Source organism: Indicator indicator, chromosome 2 (genome assembly GCF_027791375.1).
Source record: "Indicator indicator isolate 239-I01 chromosome 2, UM_Iind_1.1, whole genome shotgun sequence".
In the NCBI taxonomy this organism is placed as follows: domain Eukaryota; kingdom Metazoa; phylum Chordata; class Aves; order Piciformes; family Indicatoridae; genus Indicator; species Indicator indicator.
The window spans coordinates 47,471,670-47,486,701 of record NC_072011.1 but is presented as its reverse complement, the minus strand read 5'-3'; positions in this window follow the sequence as shown (position 1 = coordinate 47,486,701).

The following is a 15,032-nucleotide window of genomic DNA, read 5'->3' as shown; positions in this document are numbered from 1 at the left end:
AGATCTGATGTGATCAGAGCCTGAGGTTATGGCACTAAACTAAGAAAAGTGATAATAAAACAAAAATTGCATGATTGACAGGGTAGTAGGCTGAACACAATAAACCTATGGAGAACTATGTGTATGCGTTCCACTCCTTAATACTCTCTTTGGAGATAAGAAAAGTAAGCCTTACCCTGGAGCTAAAATAGTAATGGGATGAGGGCTGCCTGCCTTATTTGATGGCCATAAACAATAAGTATATTATAGAAAGATGGATTACTGAAATGGAAAGTGGGTACTCATGAGATGCTACCTTGAGGCAGGACTGAAGTAGGAGCCATCCTGACTCTTGTCTGTCTACAGATATCTCCTTTTGCTGGCCTCGAGTTTCCCAATAAGCTATGATATGACCCTTTATAGTCCAACTTCAGTACTTTTCACTGTCAGGTTCATTGAGGCTATAGAACATTATTTTGCTTGGAGAAAAAAAAGATACATGAACAAGTCACTGAAAGCATTTACAGATAAAAGAAGTAGTCAGCAGAAAGCTGTCTAAAGAGGTTTCTTTTGTAGTGTACCAATGAAAAGCAGCTTTTTACAACAATAGAAAAAATGGCAATAGAAGAGTTACATAAGGAAGGTCAGGTTTCTTTTTTTTGTGTCAATGTTTCTCACTAATCCTGAAAATTATTGAGATATACTCTATTAAGCTTGTGATGTAATTATATTGATCTCATTTAAGAGAGCTGTAATGACAGATTTCCTTTTGCAATGAGTACTAGAAGTAAATTCAGAAATTAGGCCAAATTCTGATCTTACTTCGTAGAGTGATAAATAGGGACAAACTACATTAATTTCAAAGGAATTGTTCTAGATCATTACCAAACACCTGTAATCATTTGACACTCAGAAACTCCATTTTTCATTTTTGTAGAAAACAAGAATATTTGCTAAATATATTTCACTTCTACAGACTATTTTATATGCAAGTTGAAGACTCATATAGATCTTTTCCTGCTTCAAACAAGCTTGGGCAGATCAGATGCCCCTGAGGATTTTTACCTGCAGTATTCCAGTTCAAGATGGAAATATAAATACAGTTAATTAGAAATTACATGAAAAGCTTCCTATTTTAGAGATTCAGAGCTGGTTTGGAGTTTCTGGATGTGAACTAGAGCTGGTGGGAATTTTTCTGCTGACATGACTAATAGAGAATTGGATTTCTCAGAGAGCACAAAATGCTATAAAGGGGAGAATACATAGTTATACCATTATAAATTAATAAAAGTTACCAATTTGATGTATTTTAGACTAATTCTGGTGAGGATCTCACAGAGCTTCTGACCCTGATAAACTGAATATAAAGACAACAAATGTTTGGATTACCATTTTTAGTTTAACCTGGAATGCATGGGTTTTCCTCTTTACTAAAAAAAACTAAAGTGATTGTCTTCTGTGCTTTCAGAGAACATGAATTAATTTGGAAAGCAATGGATTTTCCTGGTGACTTTTCCAAATACATTTTTACTTCATTGTGAGGGATACTTGTGAGTATTATTGTTTTGTGTTCCATGAACATTCAAATACAATAAAATGTAGAATTATTTTGCTACTTTTATCTCAGTTGTTGCAAAGTACTGGCTTCAGTCAAATTTGTATGCATAGTTTTGCAAGTACTGAGAAGTCACTTGATCTCTGAGAATAAAATCACTATGACAGGGACACCTAAAATCTGGAATACAAATAATTTCATAAAGGCAAAGTGGTCCAATTGCAAGCCTTTGTTACTAGATTCATGCATATGCTATTCAGGCCTGTGAGTCTAATATTGGGAAATATAATATTGGACAAATCCATGATTAGAGCCCTTGTAATGTTAACCATCCCTACTGTGCTGGAATTGATTACACATGTTTGGTGAAAGGCAATGTGAACGGTAAGTCACTTAGTAATATTCTCGTTTTCACACACCCTTCAGCTTCCTACTGTCCTTCTGCTCATTCTTTTCTCTCAGCAGTATGCACAGCATGTTCCCACTATTGTTCTGCATAGTTTAAGATGGCATTAAGACAGAAAGATTGGTGTAAACTGCAGAAAAAGTTCCCAGTGAAATGTCCAGCCTTCTCCAATGCACACACAGCAACAGATTCCTAATGCCCCTGAGGAAAATGGAGAAATTAACAGCATTTTACTGAAGAAGTGAACAAACAGGTTAAAATCTGGTTCTGCAAGTGGCTGGGCATTCCTACTGCACCAATGTAGTCTGAGGGAATGAAGCATACTCAGCAGCTATATCTCTTAAATGTGACCACTCAACCACTTTTACTGGTACATAGAATATCTGAGGTTGAAAATTAACCTAAGGATTAGAACTGGGCCAAAACAGAACCCAGACCTCATCTCTAAAGCTATGTCAAATCTAAATTTTAAACCATTAAATTAAATTTCCATGGATGAACATGGTGAAGTATGAACTTTGACAGGTTGCAAAACGTTTTGGTTCTCTTTTTTTAAAAAGAACAGCATCACAGAAAGACTCAGATCTAAACAGATCTTCATCCACTATTTCAAGCTCCATGATCTGCCCTTTCTTTTGGGGCTCTTACTACTACATAGCATCATTATCATTAGATATCACTCAGATATCAAACATGAGGATTGCTTGGTTTTACTTAAAACAAGTTTGGCAGCACTTGCACTTAGCTATCCAGAGCCATAGCTGTGATATCTTTGAGGCTTTCTCATAATGGCAAAACTTTATGCTGAAAGCTGGAGCAAAGGATCTGTAGCTGACAACACAACCTTGATTAGGAGTATTTAGCCAGAGTCTGAAGCTGCAAAGTGATGTATTTCTCAATGAAAATTTCTGTTTCTCTGAGCTTTATCAGCATGGCACAACACAGTTCTGAGGCAGGAAGTGTCATCTGCTAAAATGACTTAAGGACCATCAGTACTTCTACATCAGGATAGACCATTGCTCAAATTAAAAAAGCTCAGGTCTCTTGCAGAATTGATGTTTGGTCATCTGACCCACCTGCCCCAGATTAACATGCATCTGAAGAAATGCCAGTGCAGGTATGAGAATACAAGATAGTAGGATGCAGCAAAACAGAGTGGAAAACAAGACCACAGAAATGTTGCCTTAGTACACCTTGGGCTAATTAATGTGAAAGCATGCTCTCAGGTCAACACCTTGGAGCTCAGGACCTAATTTACGACTTCTTTGTCCAGTCTTGGTAAGCTCTTGGGTCTACTCATACTCTTACTTCAGCCAGACATAAAATTTCAGTTGAATTAAGGCTGGGCTGTACTGTCCCAACACCTGGGAGCAGAGGCATTACAAGAATCTCCAAAACACTTCAGAGAAGTGATATCTTAAACTGTATCCCTTTAGGAACTCAAAATACTGAGATCTCACAGGCTGTGTGTAACATCTATAGATGTAAGCTATAGATCTTCTTGTACAACACAGGGCAGAAATTCTCCAGTTATCCTGGGTTTATTCTATATAACAAGCAATTAACACACAAAATGAGAGGGAGAACTGTAAATAATGTACTTCCTGTGTGATGCCCAGAAAAGGCCAGTTTTACACAGTAAGTGGAGTATTAAAAAACCTCTAGACAATCACTGTGCATCCAGTAAATCTACCTTTAAGAAATGCATTCCAGTCTTGGAAAGGTTTGATACATATGTGAATTGAAGGGTGCACATTGTAATTTCTTCCCTGCTTCTGTGTCAGGCAGCATTCCCTAACTCCTTCTTTCCACTAAATAAATCTGTGCATAAATAAGGACCTAAAAATAATTCCTCTCTGATAAATATTTTAGTGAATATTCCTGTTTGCACAGGTCTCTCTTTGGTTCCCCTGAAGCCAGATCTGGCCCATACACAGTGAAAATGAGGCTGTCTGCTCAACATGTAAAACTCCTTATGTTCTAGCTAACAGTAAGCATCAAGTAAAAGGAAAAGGACTTTTTCTTCCTTTGTCTTCCAGCAATGTTAGCATAGACAGCCACCAGCAGACGATCATTTACATAAAGAGGGAACTGCAGAGCTGCTGCCAACTGCCCATAGTGCCTGCCAAAAACAGATGTTAGACGTTACTTTTAGAATAATGTCTTCTTCAGCTTGACATGTGAGTGCTGCAATCTTTATTTAAAAGGAAGAGGAAAAAATATAATTGAATTAATGAAATGAAGCACACAACATACGGTCTGAAAAATTATAATGTATGGGAAAGTGCTAGTTGTCCAACTGCCTAAGATTGCTCAGCTCATCTGGGGGGATTTGTCACAGAGAATTGCCCTATTGCTCTGGTCTGTCACATAGATGGATCTGGTGACCTAATAGGACTATTGTATTTTTAAATTTTTACTCCTATGCCTTCACATCAATTTTAAATTTGTTTCCAAAAGGAAGGAAATGTAAATTTCCAAAGTAAATTTCCAAAAATTTTAAGCTTCATATGGACCAAGATGGTGATAAATACAGCATTCTTTTTTTTTCAACCAAAAATCTACACATTAAATATGAGGCAGCTTAATCACAAAACCCATGATTTATGCCTGCGTTTTACTATAATTTTGCCCAAATCCTGGGGGACTCTATAAAAATACAATTGAGATAATATTTTTGTATTTTATCTATGAACATTTCCAGGAATGGGTCATCCACAACTTCTCTAGGCAACCAGTTCCAGTGTCTTACTCCCTCATAGTGAAGACTTTCTTGCTTTTATCTAGTCTAAATCTACTCTCTTTCAGTTTAAAACCATTACCCCTTGTCCTGTCACTACATAGTGGCAGCCAGGTCACTACATGCCCTTGTAAAAAGTCCCTTTCCATCTTTCCTATAGGGCCCTTTTACATGAGCTTTTGTTACTCTACATACCTGAGACACTCTGTCTCTTGACTAAATATCACTGGTTTAAAAAAAAAGGTAATACGAAGTATAGATAGATGTGCATGTACACAGAATAACTGGCTACACTGGGTTTGGATCCTCAGCTTTTATGTGCTATGATTTCATTGCAGGTCCTATGATAAAAGCAATTTGCATCTACAAGGTGTTTGTCTCCAGTTGACTAGGAAGTAAGGCAAAGTATCTCTCTCCTGCTGCAAAAGTAGCTGATATAAACTGCCTCACAAAGGGTGCTCCTGCAGTTTTTAGGACTTCCCCTTGAAGCTGCTGTGCAGAAAAAGCAGCTGCCTAATTGCATAGCTGCCTGCTCTATGAATGCTTGCAAACAAAGTGTTGCCATCTGCTTCTGAAGATAGATGGGACAAGAAGGCATGCAAGAGCCATTTTCTTCTCCTGGGAAAGATGGTTGTCAAGAGTGTTCCCTGAGTATTATATTCTGATGAGCAGGAGATGGGCTTTCTAGCTGGGTCACAGCACTGGGTCAGCACTTGTCCCCTTCACACATCTGACATATGTGTAGAAAACTGGTGCCTCTCAACTCATTCATTGGGGTGTTTTAACTGATTAAAACATTTTAGGTGTATCTTGTTACTTTCCAAGTCTCTAATGAATGAAATCAGCTCACTGAAGAGTTTGTGCATTCTAGAGCTTCCTCTGGAGAGGAGGAAGAAGTGATAAAACAAGGAACAATGGGTTCAAACTAGAACATAGAAGATTTTACCTCAACATGAGGAGAAACTTCTTTCCAGTGAGGGTGACAGAGCACTAGAACAGGCTCCCCAGAGGGGTTGTGGAGTCTCCTTCTCTGGAGACTTTCAAAACCCACTTGGATGCATTCCTATGCAGACTACCCTAAGTGATCCTGCTCTGGCAGGGGGTTGGACCTGATGATCTCTTAAGGTCCTTTCCAACCTCTGATATACTGTGATACTGTGAAAGAATGGTATTGCACATTTTGGTAGCACTGGTGCATAGGGCTGGCTCGGCTATCTTGCTTAAAAACACCAATGGACTGTGTTGAGATGTTACCACCTCAGGAGGGTTTACACAGACATCATACCTGGTATTATGGTCTCAAAATGTCAATAATGTTGACCTTTGGTTATTCTGATACTTTAAGCATTTTTAATCCCATTCCTCTCTCAAATTATAGACTGCTTCTCCAGCCATTTGCAAAAGGACTGGGGGAGGATGCAACAGGGAAATGTGTGCTGATGCAGCTCTGCAACAGCACAATGATGTGGAGCTTTAGCAGAATATACTGTGTTCAGCAGCTAATTCCATTTTCTTTGCATCCTCCTATCCAAAGAAGTATTTATATGAAATGCCAGTCACCCTGTGGAATTATATGAGAATTAATTATCTGCAGAGAATGATTTGACCTATTAATTATGGGTCTCACATAAGAAAAAGAATAGGACTAATGTGTCATACAATTTTTTTTAGCCAGTGAGTTAGGAATTCATCACCATCAAATATCTATAATACTTTTGTTGGATACAGATTGATGACTTCTGACAAAAATTATAGGAGAAACTTGTATCATTTTGTCTTATTATAGCCTACTAAGACCTTAGTCAAGATCAGGGCTTATTTTCTTAGGCTGTCATGGAAGGGGTTAACATTGATATTTATCAGATTATTGTTTGTAACCAGTCATGAATGAATAAGGCTTTAATGTATGTAGAGTCAGAAACAACTGACATTAAAATGCAATTGCAAATCAAATACAGTATTTCATGGAGACAGTTAAAACATTTCATCTAATTAAGTCTTCATATAAATACGTGTGCAATTTTGTTGTTCAGATTTATGGACAGCCTTGTAGATTCCTCCTCACAGTGAATTATGGTCCCTGTTTGTATCTTGCCATTTGGTAAAGGAAATCTTGAATTTTGTATTTTATGGATATAGTCAGATACAGAGTCCTAAGAAGTTCTCTGGGTTATTCAAAATCTGTACATTTCACCAAGAAAAACTGAGTATTTATAATCTTGGACATCTAAAATATGATTGTGGGATGCACCTGTTGTTGGGCGCTGCGCGGCCTTACAGAGAACAGACCGACACCAGGATTTTTTAGTGTCAACAACCACCATCAACAACAACCACAACAACAACCTTTATTGACCACATTATGGTTTATATATCCCTCCTTCTGTGCTGAGCTCCCCCTTGGCCTTTAAGCAATTGGCTTAGCCTTGTCGTCCAGGCACCTCTCCTCTCTCCTTTCCCAGGCTGCTGGAATCCTCCTCCTTCTCTTTGTTACTCACAGCTGTCCTTTTCCCTGAAGTTGTTTACATTCCTCATTCAAGGCAGAGCTGCCCTTACCTATCCAGAACTCCCCATTTTTGCTTTTGTAACATAGAGGGCTCTTTGCAGGTGAAAGTGAACACGGCACTACCAACATCAGGATTAATACAATAAACAATATTAACAATCTAGTTTGTAATACTCTTATATATAGATTTCAAATGATCACTTAAGTTTGTACAACTCATAGAATGATAGAATCAACAAGGTTGGAAAAGACCTCAGAGATAACCAAGTCCAACCTATTACCCAGCACCTCATGACAAACTGAACCATGTGGCTTCAAGTGCCACATCCAATCCTTTTTGGAAGACCTCCAGGGATGGTGACTCCACCACCTTCCGAACAGCACATTCCAATGGCCAACCACTCTTTCTGCGAAGAACTTTCTCCTCACCTCGAGCCTAAACTTCCCCTGGCACAGCTTGAGACTGTGTCCTTTTGTTCAGGTGCTGGTTGCCTGGGAAAAGAGACCAACCCCCACCTGTCTACAACCTCCTTTCAGGTAGTTGTAGACTGCAATGAGGTCACCCCTGAGCCTCCTCTTCTCCAGGCTAAACAACCCCAGCTCCCTCAACCTCTCCTCACAGAGCTTGTGCTCCAGACCTCTCACCAGTCTCGTTGCCCTTCTCTGGACATGTTCAAGTGTCTCAATGTCCTTCTTAAATTGAGGAGCCCAGAACTGGACACACTACTCAAGTTGTGGGTGGCCTAACCAGAGCTGAGTACAGGAGCAGAATGAGTTCCCTGCTCCTGCTGGCCACACTATTTCTGGTATGGGCCAGGATGCCAATGGCCTTCTTGGCCTCCTGGGCACTCTGCTGGCTCATGTTCAGGCGGCTGTCAACCAGTACCCCTAGGTCCCTTTCTGCCTGGCTGCTCTCCAGCCACTCTGACCCCAGCCTGTAGTGCTGCATGGGGTTGTTGCAGCCCCTTAAATTCGTATCCTTAAATTCTATACAGCCATGACTGTGAGCTAATAACTAAAAATCAACAGTGGCATGATTTTGTAAGCTGGCATGTCTTACACTACAATGTCAGTATCTAACTCAAACAATCCTTTGATATTTTGTTACCTTGTTTTGCAACCCAACATGCCAGCTGATTTATTGGAGCTACTGCTTTTGCTGTAATAATTTGAAGCAAAGGAAACTACCTGTAAACAAAGAGTAAGGGTGAATAAACGTGTGTGCTGGTGTGAATTCAGTCTTTATATTTCCTCACTGCCAGAGTGACATCCAGAGTATTTGTAGTCCTGCCCAATGTAAAATTAAACATAATGCAATAATCCATTTTTACTGATCTTAACTCACTAATCTCTTAATGCTTTGTTTCTGCTAAGGAAAGGTACTGAGTCCTATTGTTCCCACCCTTGGCCTAATGTTAAGATTCTCTTTCAAATTTCTCCCAACTAAAGCCTCCAAGATTTTTAATCCTCCATAAATTTTGTTAAACCACAACATGCTTTAACTATTTTTTCTTGTGACATAATACCTGCACTCCCCCACTTTTTTTTTTTTTGGTTTTGTAACCTAAAATGAAAATGTAATCCATTGTGACCGTTCCTTTAACCATTTGAGATTATTACTTAACTATGACATTCTGGTGAGTTAACATATAAATCCGTGTGAACATATTCCCTAATTACATGACAATTAAGCAATTGTGATATTCAATCCTAATTCAGATGTTTTCTGGTGACATTCTAACACGATCAGCTTCAGATTAACGCTTTTGATCTCGGTTTAACATGATAGGCACTGTGATCAGTCTTAGTGGTCAGTTGACTTTCAGCGCAGGTAGCTTTCATTTGGCTGTGGTGTTTCTAGTGGAGTCTGCCTGTATGTTGATTCCTGCATTGTCAGCTGAGATGTTTGCAGAACGGAGTTGCAGAACTGATCTTTCCAGCTCATGACGTGGGTTGACTTGTCCTTGCTGGTATTACTAAAGCCTGTAGGTGAGAAAATATGCATTCCTTTCCTAAACTTTGCTTTTTCTACACCAAACCTCAGTGTGATGTACCCAAAAAAAAATTTTAAATATTTTTATAATCCTTACCTTAAAGCTATTGTGAATACAAAGAAAAGAAAAAAAATTATAACATCCCTAAAATAAACTCCTAACTTATGCTAGGAGCAAAAATCCCTAAAAACTTAAAGAACTGTTGAAATTAAACCATCAAATCAATGTCTAAAAAGGATATTACATTACTTAAAGCACACTTTTTAAAATGAAAACTTATTTACTATCATCCTTACTTATATTACACAGAGCTCTTTTGAAACTGTCGGCACATGCACAAAAAAAGGTTCGAACTAGAAGAGAAACTTAACCTATAAACTTGTAAGCAACTTATTCTATTATACATTATTACTTATATCTTATTATTCTTACGTATTACTTAACATACCTTATCACAATTACTAAATACTTCGTATAAGCACTCATTATTCATTATCCTTACTGTTAAAACTTAACTACTACAAACATCAAAATAACAAATCTCAAAAATCCCTTACAATCAGAAACAATACTAAAACCATTATCCATATCGTGTTTGCATCTACAAAATGTTGAAATATCTTTCTTAACAAAACTTATCACTGTTACTTTAAATCTGAACACAGCTTTTGCAAAACTGCAAAAGACTGCAAGTGGAGAGGGCGAGAGAAGATGGGGGGTGGAGGAGGGGGAAAAGCTGCAATTGGACGGCAGTAGGAAAAGCACTCTTTTCCCATTGTTTACACGCTGTTGCCTTCAGAAATGTGCAGATTTTCAAGTTTTAGAATGAAAGTTCTGATTGCATGAATACTGCTTTCTGCTCCAAAGTTGCTTTTTCATTAGTTTCTTGGTGATGAAAAAAAAACAGAGTGGCGTTTCTTTAAAGAATCAAGGGCTGTAAACGCTGCTGGTGTACGAGAGCGATGGGAGCCACAGCTGCTACCTCCCTCTTCTGCCGCGGGACAAGCCAAAGCCACCGTGTGGCTCCCTGCTGTGGCTGGCACTACTGCTCTGAGGCTCGTAATGGCCCAACCAGGGGCCATTTCGTCCCCCTCCTCCACACTGCTGTCCGTGCTGTTTGAAAAATCAAAGGCGGGGGGGGGGGGGAAGCTGCAAAAGCCTCCACTGCCAAAGTCTCTGGATGTTGATGCGTGCAAGCTGTTAGCGTATCACTCACAGCAGGATTTCCCAAGGCACACAAAACTCTTTGGCAATCAATGTTTCCCACTTGTTTCTCCAAGGCAGCCTCAGTGTCAGGCACTGCTTTAACCTCTCTGATCTTATCCTCCTTCTTAGCATAGTCCCAAAACTTATCTCTGATCTTATTCCAGATCCCTGGATCATGCATTATCCTTCTAGTGTTAGAGAAGTGGTGCTCAGTTGCTGAAAAGAGCATCTGCTGAAGAGCAGAGGTATGTTGCTTAAAGAGTTTCTGAAAGGCTTCTAAGACAGGTTTCTGCTCTCAAGCCATGCTTTCCCCCTGCGAACAGTATCTCAAAAAATACTCAAAATACCTTTCTTTCTTGCATTAATTGAGTCCTCATAGTTCGCAACTGCTCACTTTTAGTCCAAAAAGGTGATCGTAATGTGCATGTATTTATGTTTCCTTTCAACACCACTGCTGAAATCTATGTCCCCATTTTTCCTGTTCAGAACAGCTCACCTTCTCAGTGCCCTGAGTCCTTGGAATATGGACTCCTTCGGCTCTTGGTCCACCTCTTTTCCTTTTAATATTTTCTTCTGGCTCTCGGTCCGCCGTTTTTTCTTTTAATTTTTTTTTCAGCTCTAAGGCCCGCTGAATTAATATTATATTTATGTGTCTAAGTTCTGCATTTTAATACCTTTTCTTTTTGGTTTTACAGGTCCGCCGAGATAACATCCTTTCTCCCCAGCCCTAAAGAGGAAGGGGCCGGGATGGAACTGCAAGGGGGGTGGGTGTCTGTTTTCCAAGCTGGGTTCTGGCCACTCTCTGCTCCGCTGTCGTCTTTCCCCATAGGGGTTACTACTTTACCGCGGGGAAAATAACTCGGCTTTCAAGGGCGTGGAATCTAGTCTTACACCCTGGGCTCCGACGTGGGCCGGTCTCTGGTCCGCGGGTCTCCTACTGCATAGGGGTCAGCATTCGATGGCGGTTCCGATCACGTCAGGGGCACCAGTTGTGGGAGGCACCTGTTGTTGGGTGCCACGCGGCCACGGAGAGAGAACAGGCCGACACCAGGATCCTTTTGCATCAACAACCGCCATCAACAATAACTTTTATTGACCACATTATGGCTTATATATCCCTCCTCCTGTGCTGAGCCCCCCTCAGCAATTGGCTTAGCCTTGTTGTCCAGGTGCCTCTCCTCTCTCCTTTCCCAGGACTCTGCAATCTTCCTCCTTCTCTTTGTTTTTCACATCTGTACTTTTCCCTGAAGTTGTTTACATTCCTCATGCGGAGCTGCCCTTATCTATCCACATATGGTCTATTAATTTCTTGTCCCTATGCTTTCTCACTCTTTTCTCACATTGTTTAGCACCTTTCCTGAATGGCTGTGAAGCACACTATTGGTACAGCAAATTTCATGGAACAGGATCATTACTAGGGGAATTAGCTTCTTGGCTGCAAGAGGAAGTCATACTTAAATGCTAACACAATAGGCAACATGTATATAGAATTCTGACTATAGCATAAATATATAATTAGGGTGAAATGACAACCTGACTTTTTTCTTTTGGGGAAAGCAAATCCTGAAAGTTAGAACAGAAATTGAAAGACTAGTGATTTGATTTTTGTGTTTGTTTGTTTGTTGTTGTTGTTGGGGTTGGGGCTTTTTCTGTTGGTTGGGTTTTGGTGGGTTTGGGGGTTTTTCTGGAGGGTCAGGACGTCATCATTGTTCTTCTTTTGCAAATTGTGAGGTAAATTACATTTTACTTTACTGTTGTGGAATTAAGTGTTTGGTTAGGTTTTGGTTTGAAGTTAAGCCTAATACCTATGGTATCTAGCTGTTGTTAAGGTGGCACATGTTATTGAATGCAAAAGATATATTGTGGATTATTTATGTGGGTGAACGAGGTACAGAGGTATGGGTGCCTCGTGTAGTGTTTGTGAGACAAGGATGTAGCATGAGGATGGGTCTTAGCTTTTTTGAAATGAGTAATTAGCCATGCTAATGATCTTATGTTGGGGTAGGGGAGGATGGGGGGGGGGGGGGGGGGGGGAGGGGGGGGGGGGGGGGGTGGGGGGGGGGAAGGTTGTGTGAGGTGTGGGGGTATTTGGGAGGGTGGGGGGTTTGTTGGAATCTTTTATACATATGAGTGGCATATGGTACTATTGCATTTCTTGAGACATAGAACTTGAATCTTTACAGGTTTACTGCCCATAGAATGAAGTTGATGGGTATAATGTTGTTTGTGGGGGATGGTTTTTATGATTAGGTTAGGTGGGGATTTGGTAGGTATTTTATATAAGTAGAGGAAGTTTATGTTTAAGGATATGGGGGCGGAGGGTTTATTGATGGAGTTATGAATTGGAGTGGTTTGATGTTTGATTTTCTAGGCAGTGATGTTAGACTGTAGGTCAAGGAAACACATTGGCACATTAATTCTTCACCCAATTCCTTTGAGAGAGGACATTTAAAATAAAAAACAAATGGCCAGAGAAGCATAAAGAGACCAATACCTTGTGGTTTATACTTTAGAAAAATCATCTCACCTAGTAGTATGGCTGGCATGGTTAAGAACTGCAGTTAAGTGAAAATGCCAAATCATAAAACAGTTATTTGGAAATGTAAGAGAAATATCATTCTACAGGATACTCAGAGATACAAATACTTCTTCAATATCAATTTTGTAGTAGTCTACTTGGATAGCATATAATGAGAATTGCATCCAGGGACATCCATAAAGACACTTAACCATGAAAAGCTCTTTCTTGTTCCGTGTATTTTTCTTCAAAGCACTTCTGTATTTCTGTTGCACTTAGTGTCATCTCCACACCTCAAGATTTGGGTTTTGTTTTTTTGTAATTTCTAGGGGATAGATAAACTGAAAATGTAAAATTTCACGTATTTTTGAGACACAAATCATTTTTGGATGCAGATTGAGTTTAGTCATGACCATTTATTCAGAGGATGGCAAATCAGAAAGTACAAAACCAGAAACAGGAAAATTATAAACAAGAAAAGTATTTGAGAGGTTTCACTGCAAATATTTTTCACAGCTGTGCTGAAGTGGAGTGGCCTCTACTCTGCAATACTTTCTTGACCACCACAGAGCTACCTAGCACTGGGCTTTAGTAGGATCTGGGCTGTAGAACTGGAACTGACTAAGGAGAAGAGAGCAAGTTAAAAGAAGAAATAGAATTAATATGTAGAGCTACTATTCACACCTGGAGCTTAGATCTTTTCATTTTGCTTCTACAAGAAAAAAGAAAATAAGTATAGAGAACAATAAAATCAGTTTATTCATTAATGGCAAATCATTGCCTCTGTTTCCAGATGTAAACAAGTTTCTTACGCTGGTGGGCATAGAAGGAAAGAAGGGCCTGCAGTGTACACTGCACCTCCCTATTCACCCTTCTAGCTAGCCTTTTGTGGGTGGGCTGGGCATGTCAGGAGGGCTACAAATCCTGATGTAATGCCTTAAATCATTCCTTAAATATATATAATAAACCATATTAATTTGCCATACTGTCCCTATCAATAGATTTCCTTCTTCCAAAGGATGGGCAGGAGTCCATTGTAGCACAAAAGACCTACAGAACAGCATTTTCAGTCTTCTGAAACACAGAGGCCACAAACAGGTGCAGAAACACAGAGTCTACCCCTGTATTTCCTCATTTCATGTGTGCATGGTGTATGCACTCAAACCTTCCTTCCAGAGCAGGATTAGGTAGAGTTTTTAATTATAGTGAGGACCGTGTTAAAGAGCAGCACTACATAGTAATTTTGATGATTACTTATAAGCATACTGTATTGATGTAGAAGTATATAATGGAAATACTTTTTAGTTCCACAGAGAAAAAAGTAAAGCATTATCTCAATCATAGCAAAAACATCATTACCTTTTTCATTTACAATGGTTGGATACATATATGCCATCATGATATACCGAGGACTTAGAAACATAACTTTTGCTATTTTTCATAGTCCTCCCATCTTTCCTAACAGTTTCCAAGAGAAACAACTAATAAAGAAAACAGATTTATTAATAAATTCAGGAAATTAGGAAAATGTCTCTCAGTGAAAAATGTATCCAATTCTTAATAAGGACTAGCATTTTTATCTCTTTTATTTAACTTTCAGTTTCACACTGTTATGGTAATATTAACTTGAAAATTTAACCTAAAACACTAGAATGATTAACAATAAAGAATAAAAGACAATGAAGACAGAAGGCAGGCCCTTACCTTCATAAACTGCTATAGTTCAGAGACTACCACTAATATCTTATTCCTGAGAATCTAACTGTGGTGGTAGGCCATGACACATGGCCCAGTACAAATCCAGACAGGTCTCAAGATGTCTAGACAGGTCCTTTCTCTCCCCTCCTTCCTGCCACAACAACAGGCCAACGTGGGAAAAGGAGCAAAGGGGACAGGACCTTGCCTGCCTGGTAAACAAGATGCCCATCTGGGGTCAGAGCACATAACCTCCACCGGGTACGAGGTCCTGGCCTCTGCCTTTTATGGTCATAGCCTGGCAGAAGGCTTTCCATTGGGCGGCTACCTGTTAGCTTTAGTGCCCCAATGGACCAAGTGACCTCTGGCATTTTGTATATATGCAAGTGGCTGGGGAGCCCAGGGGCTGCTGCTCAAATTGGCTTTTTGCTCA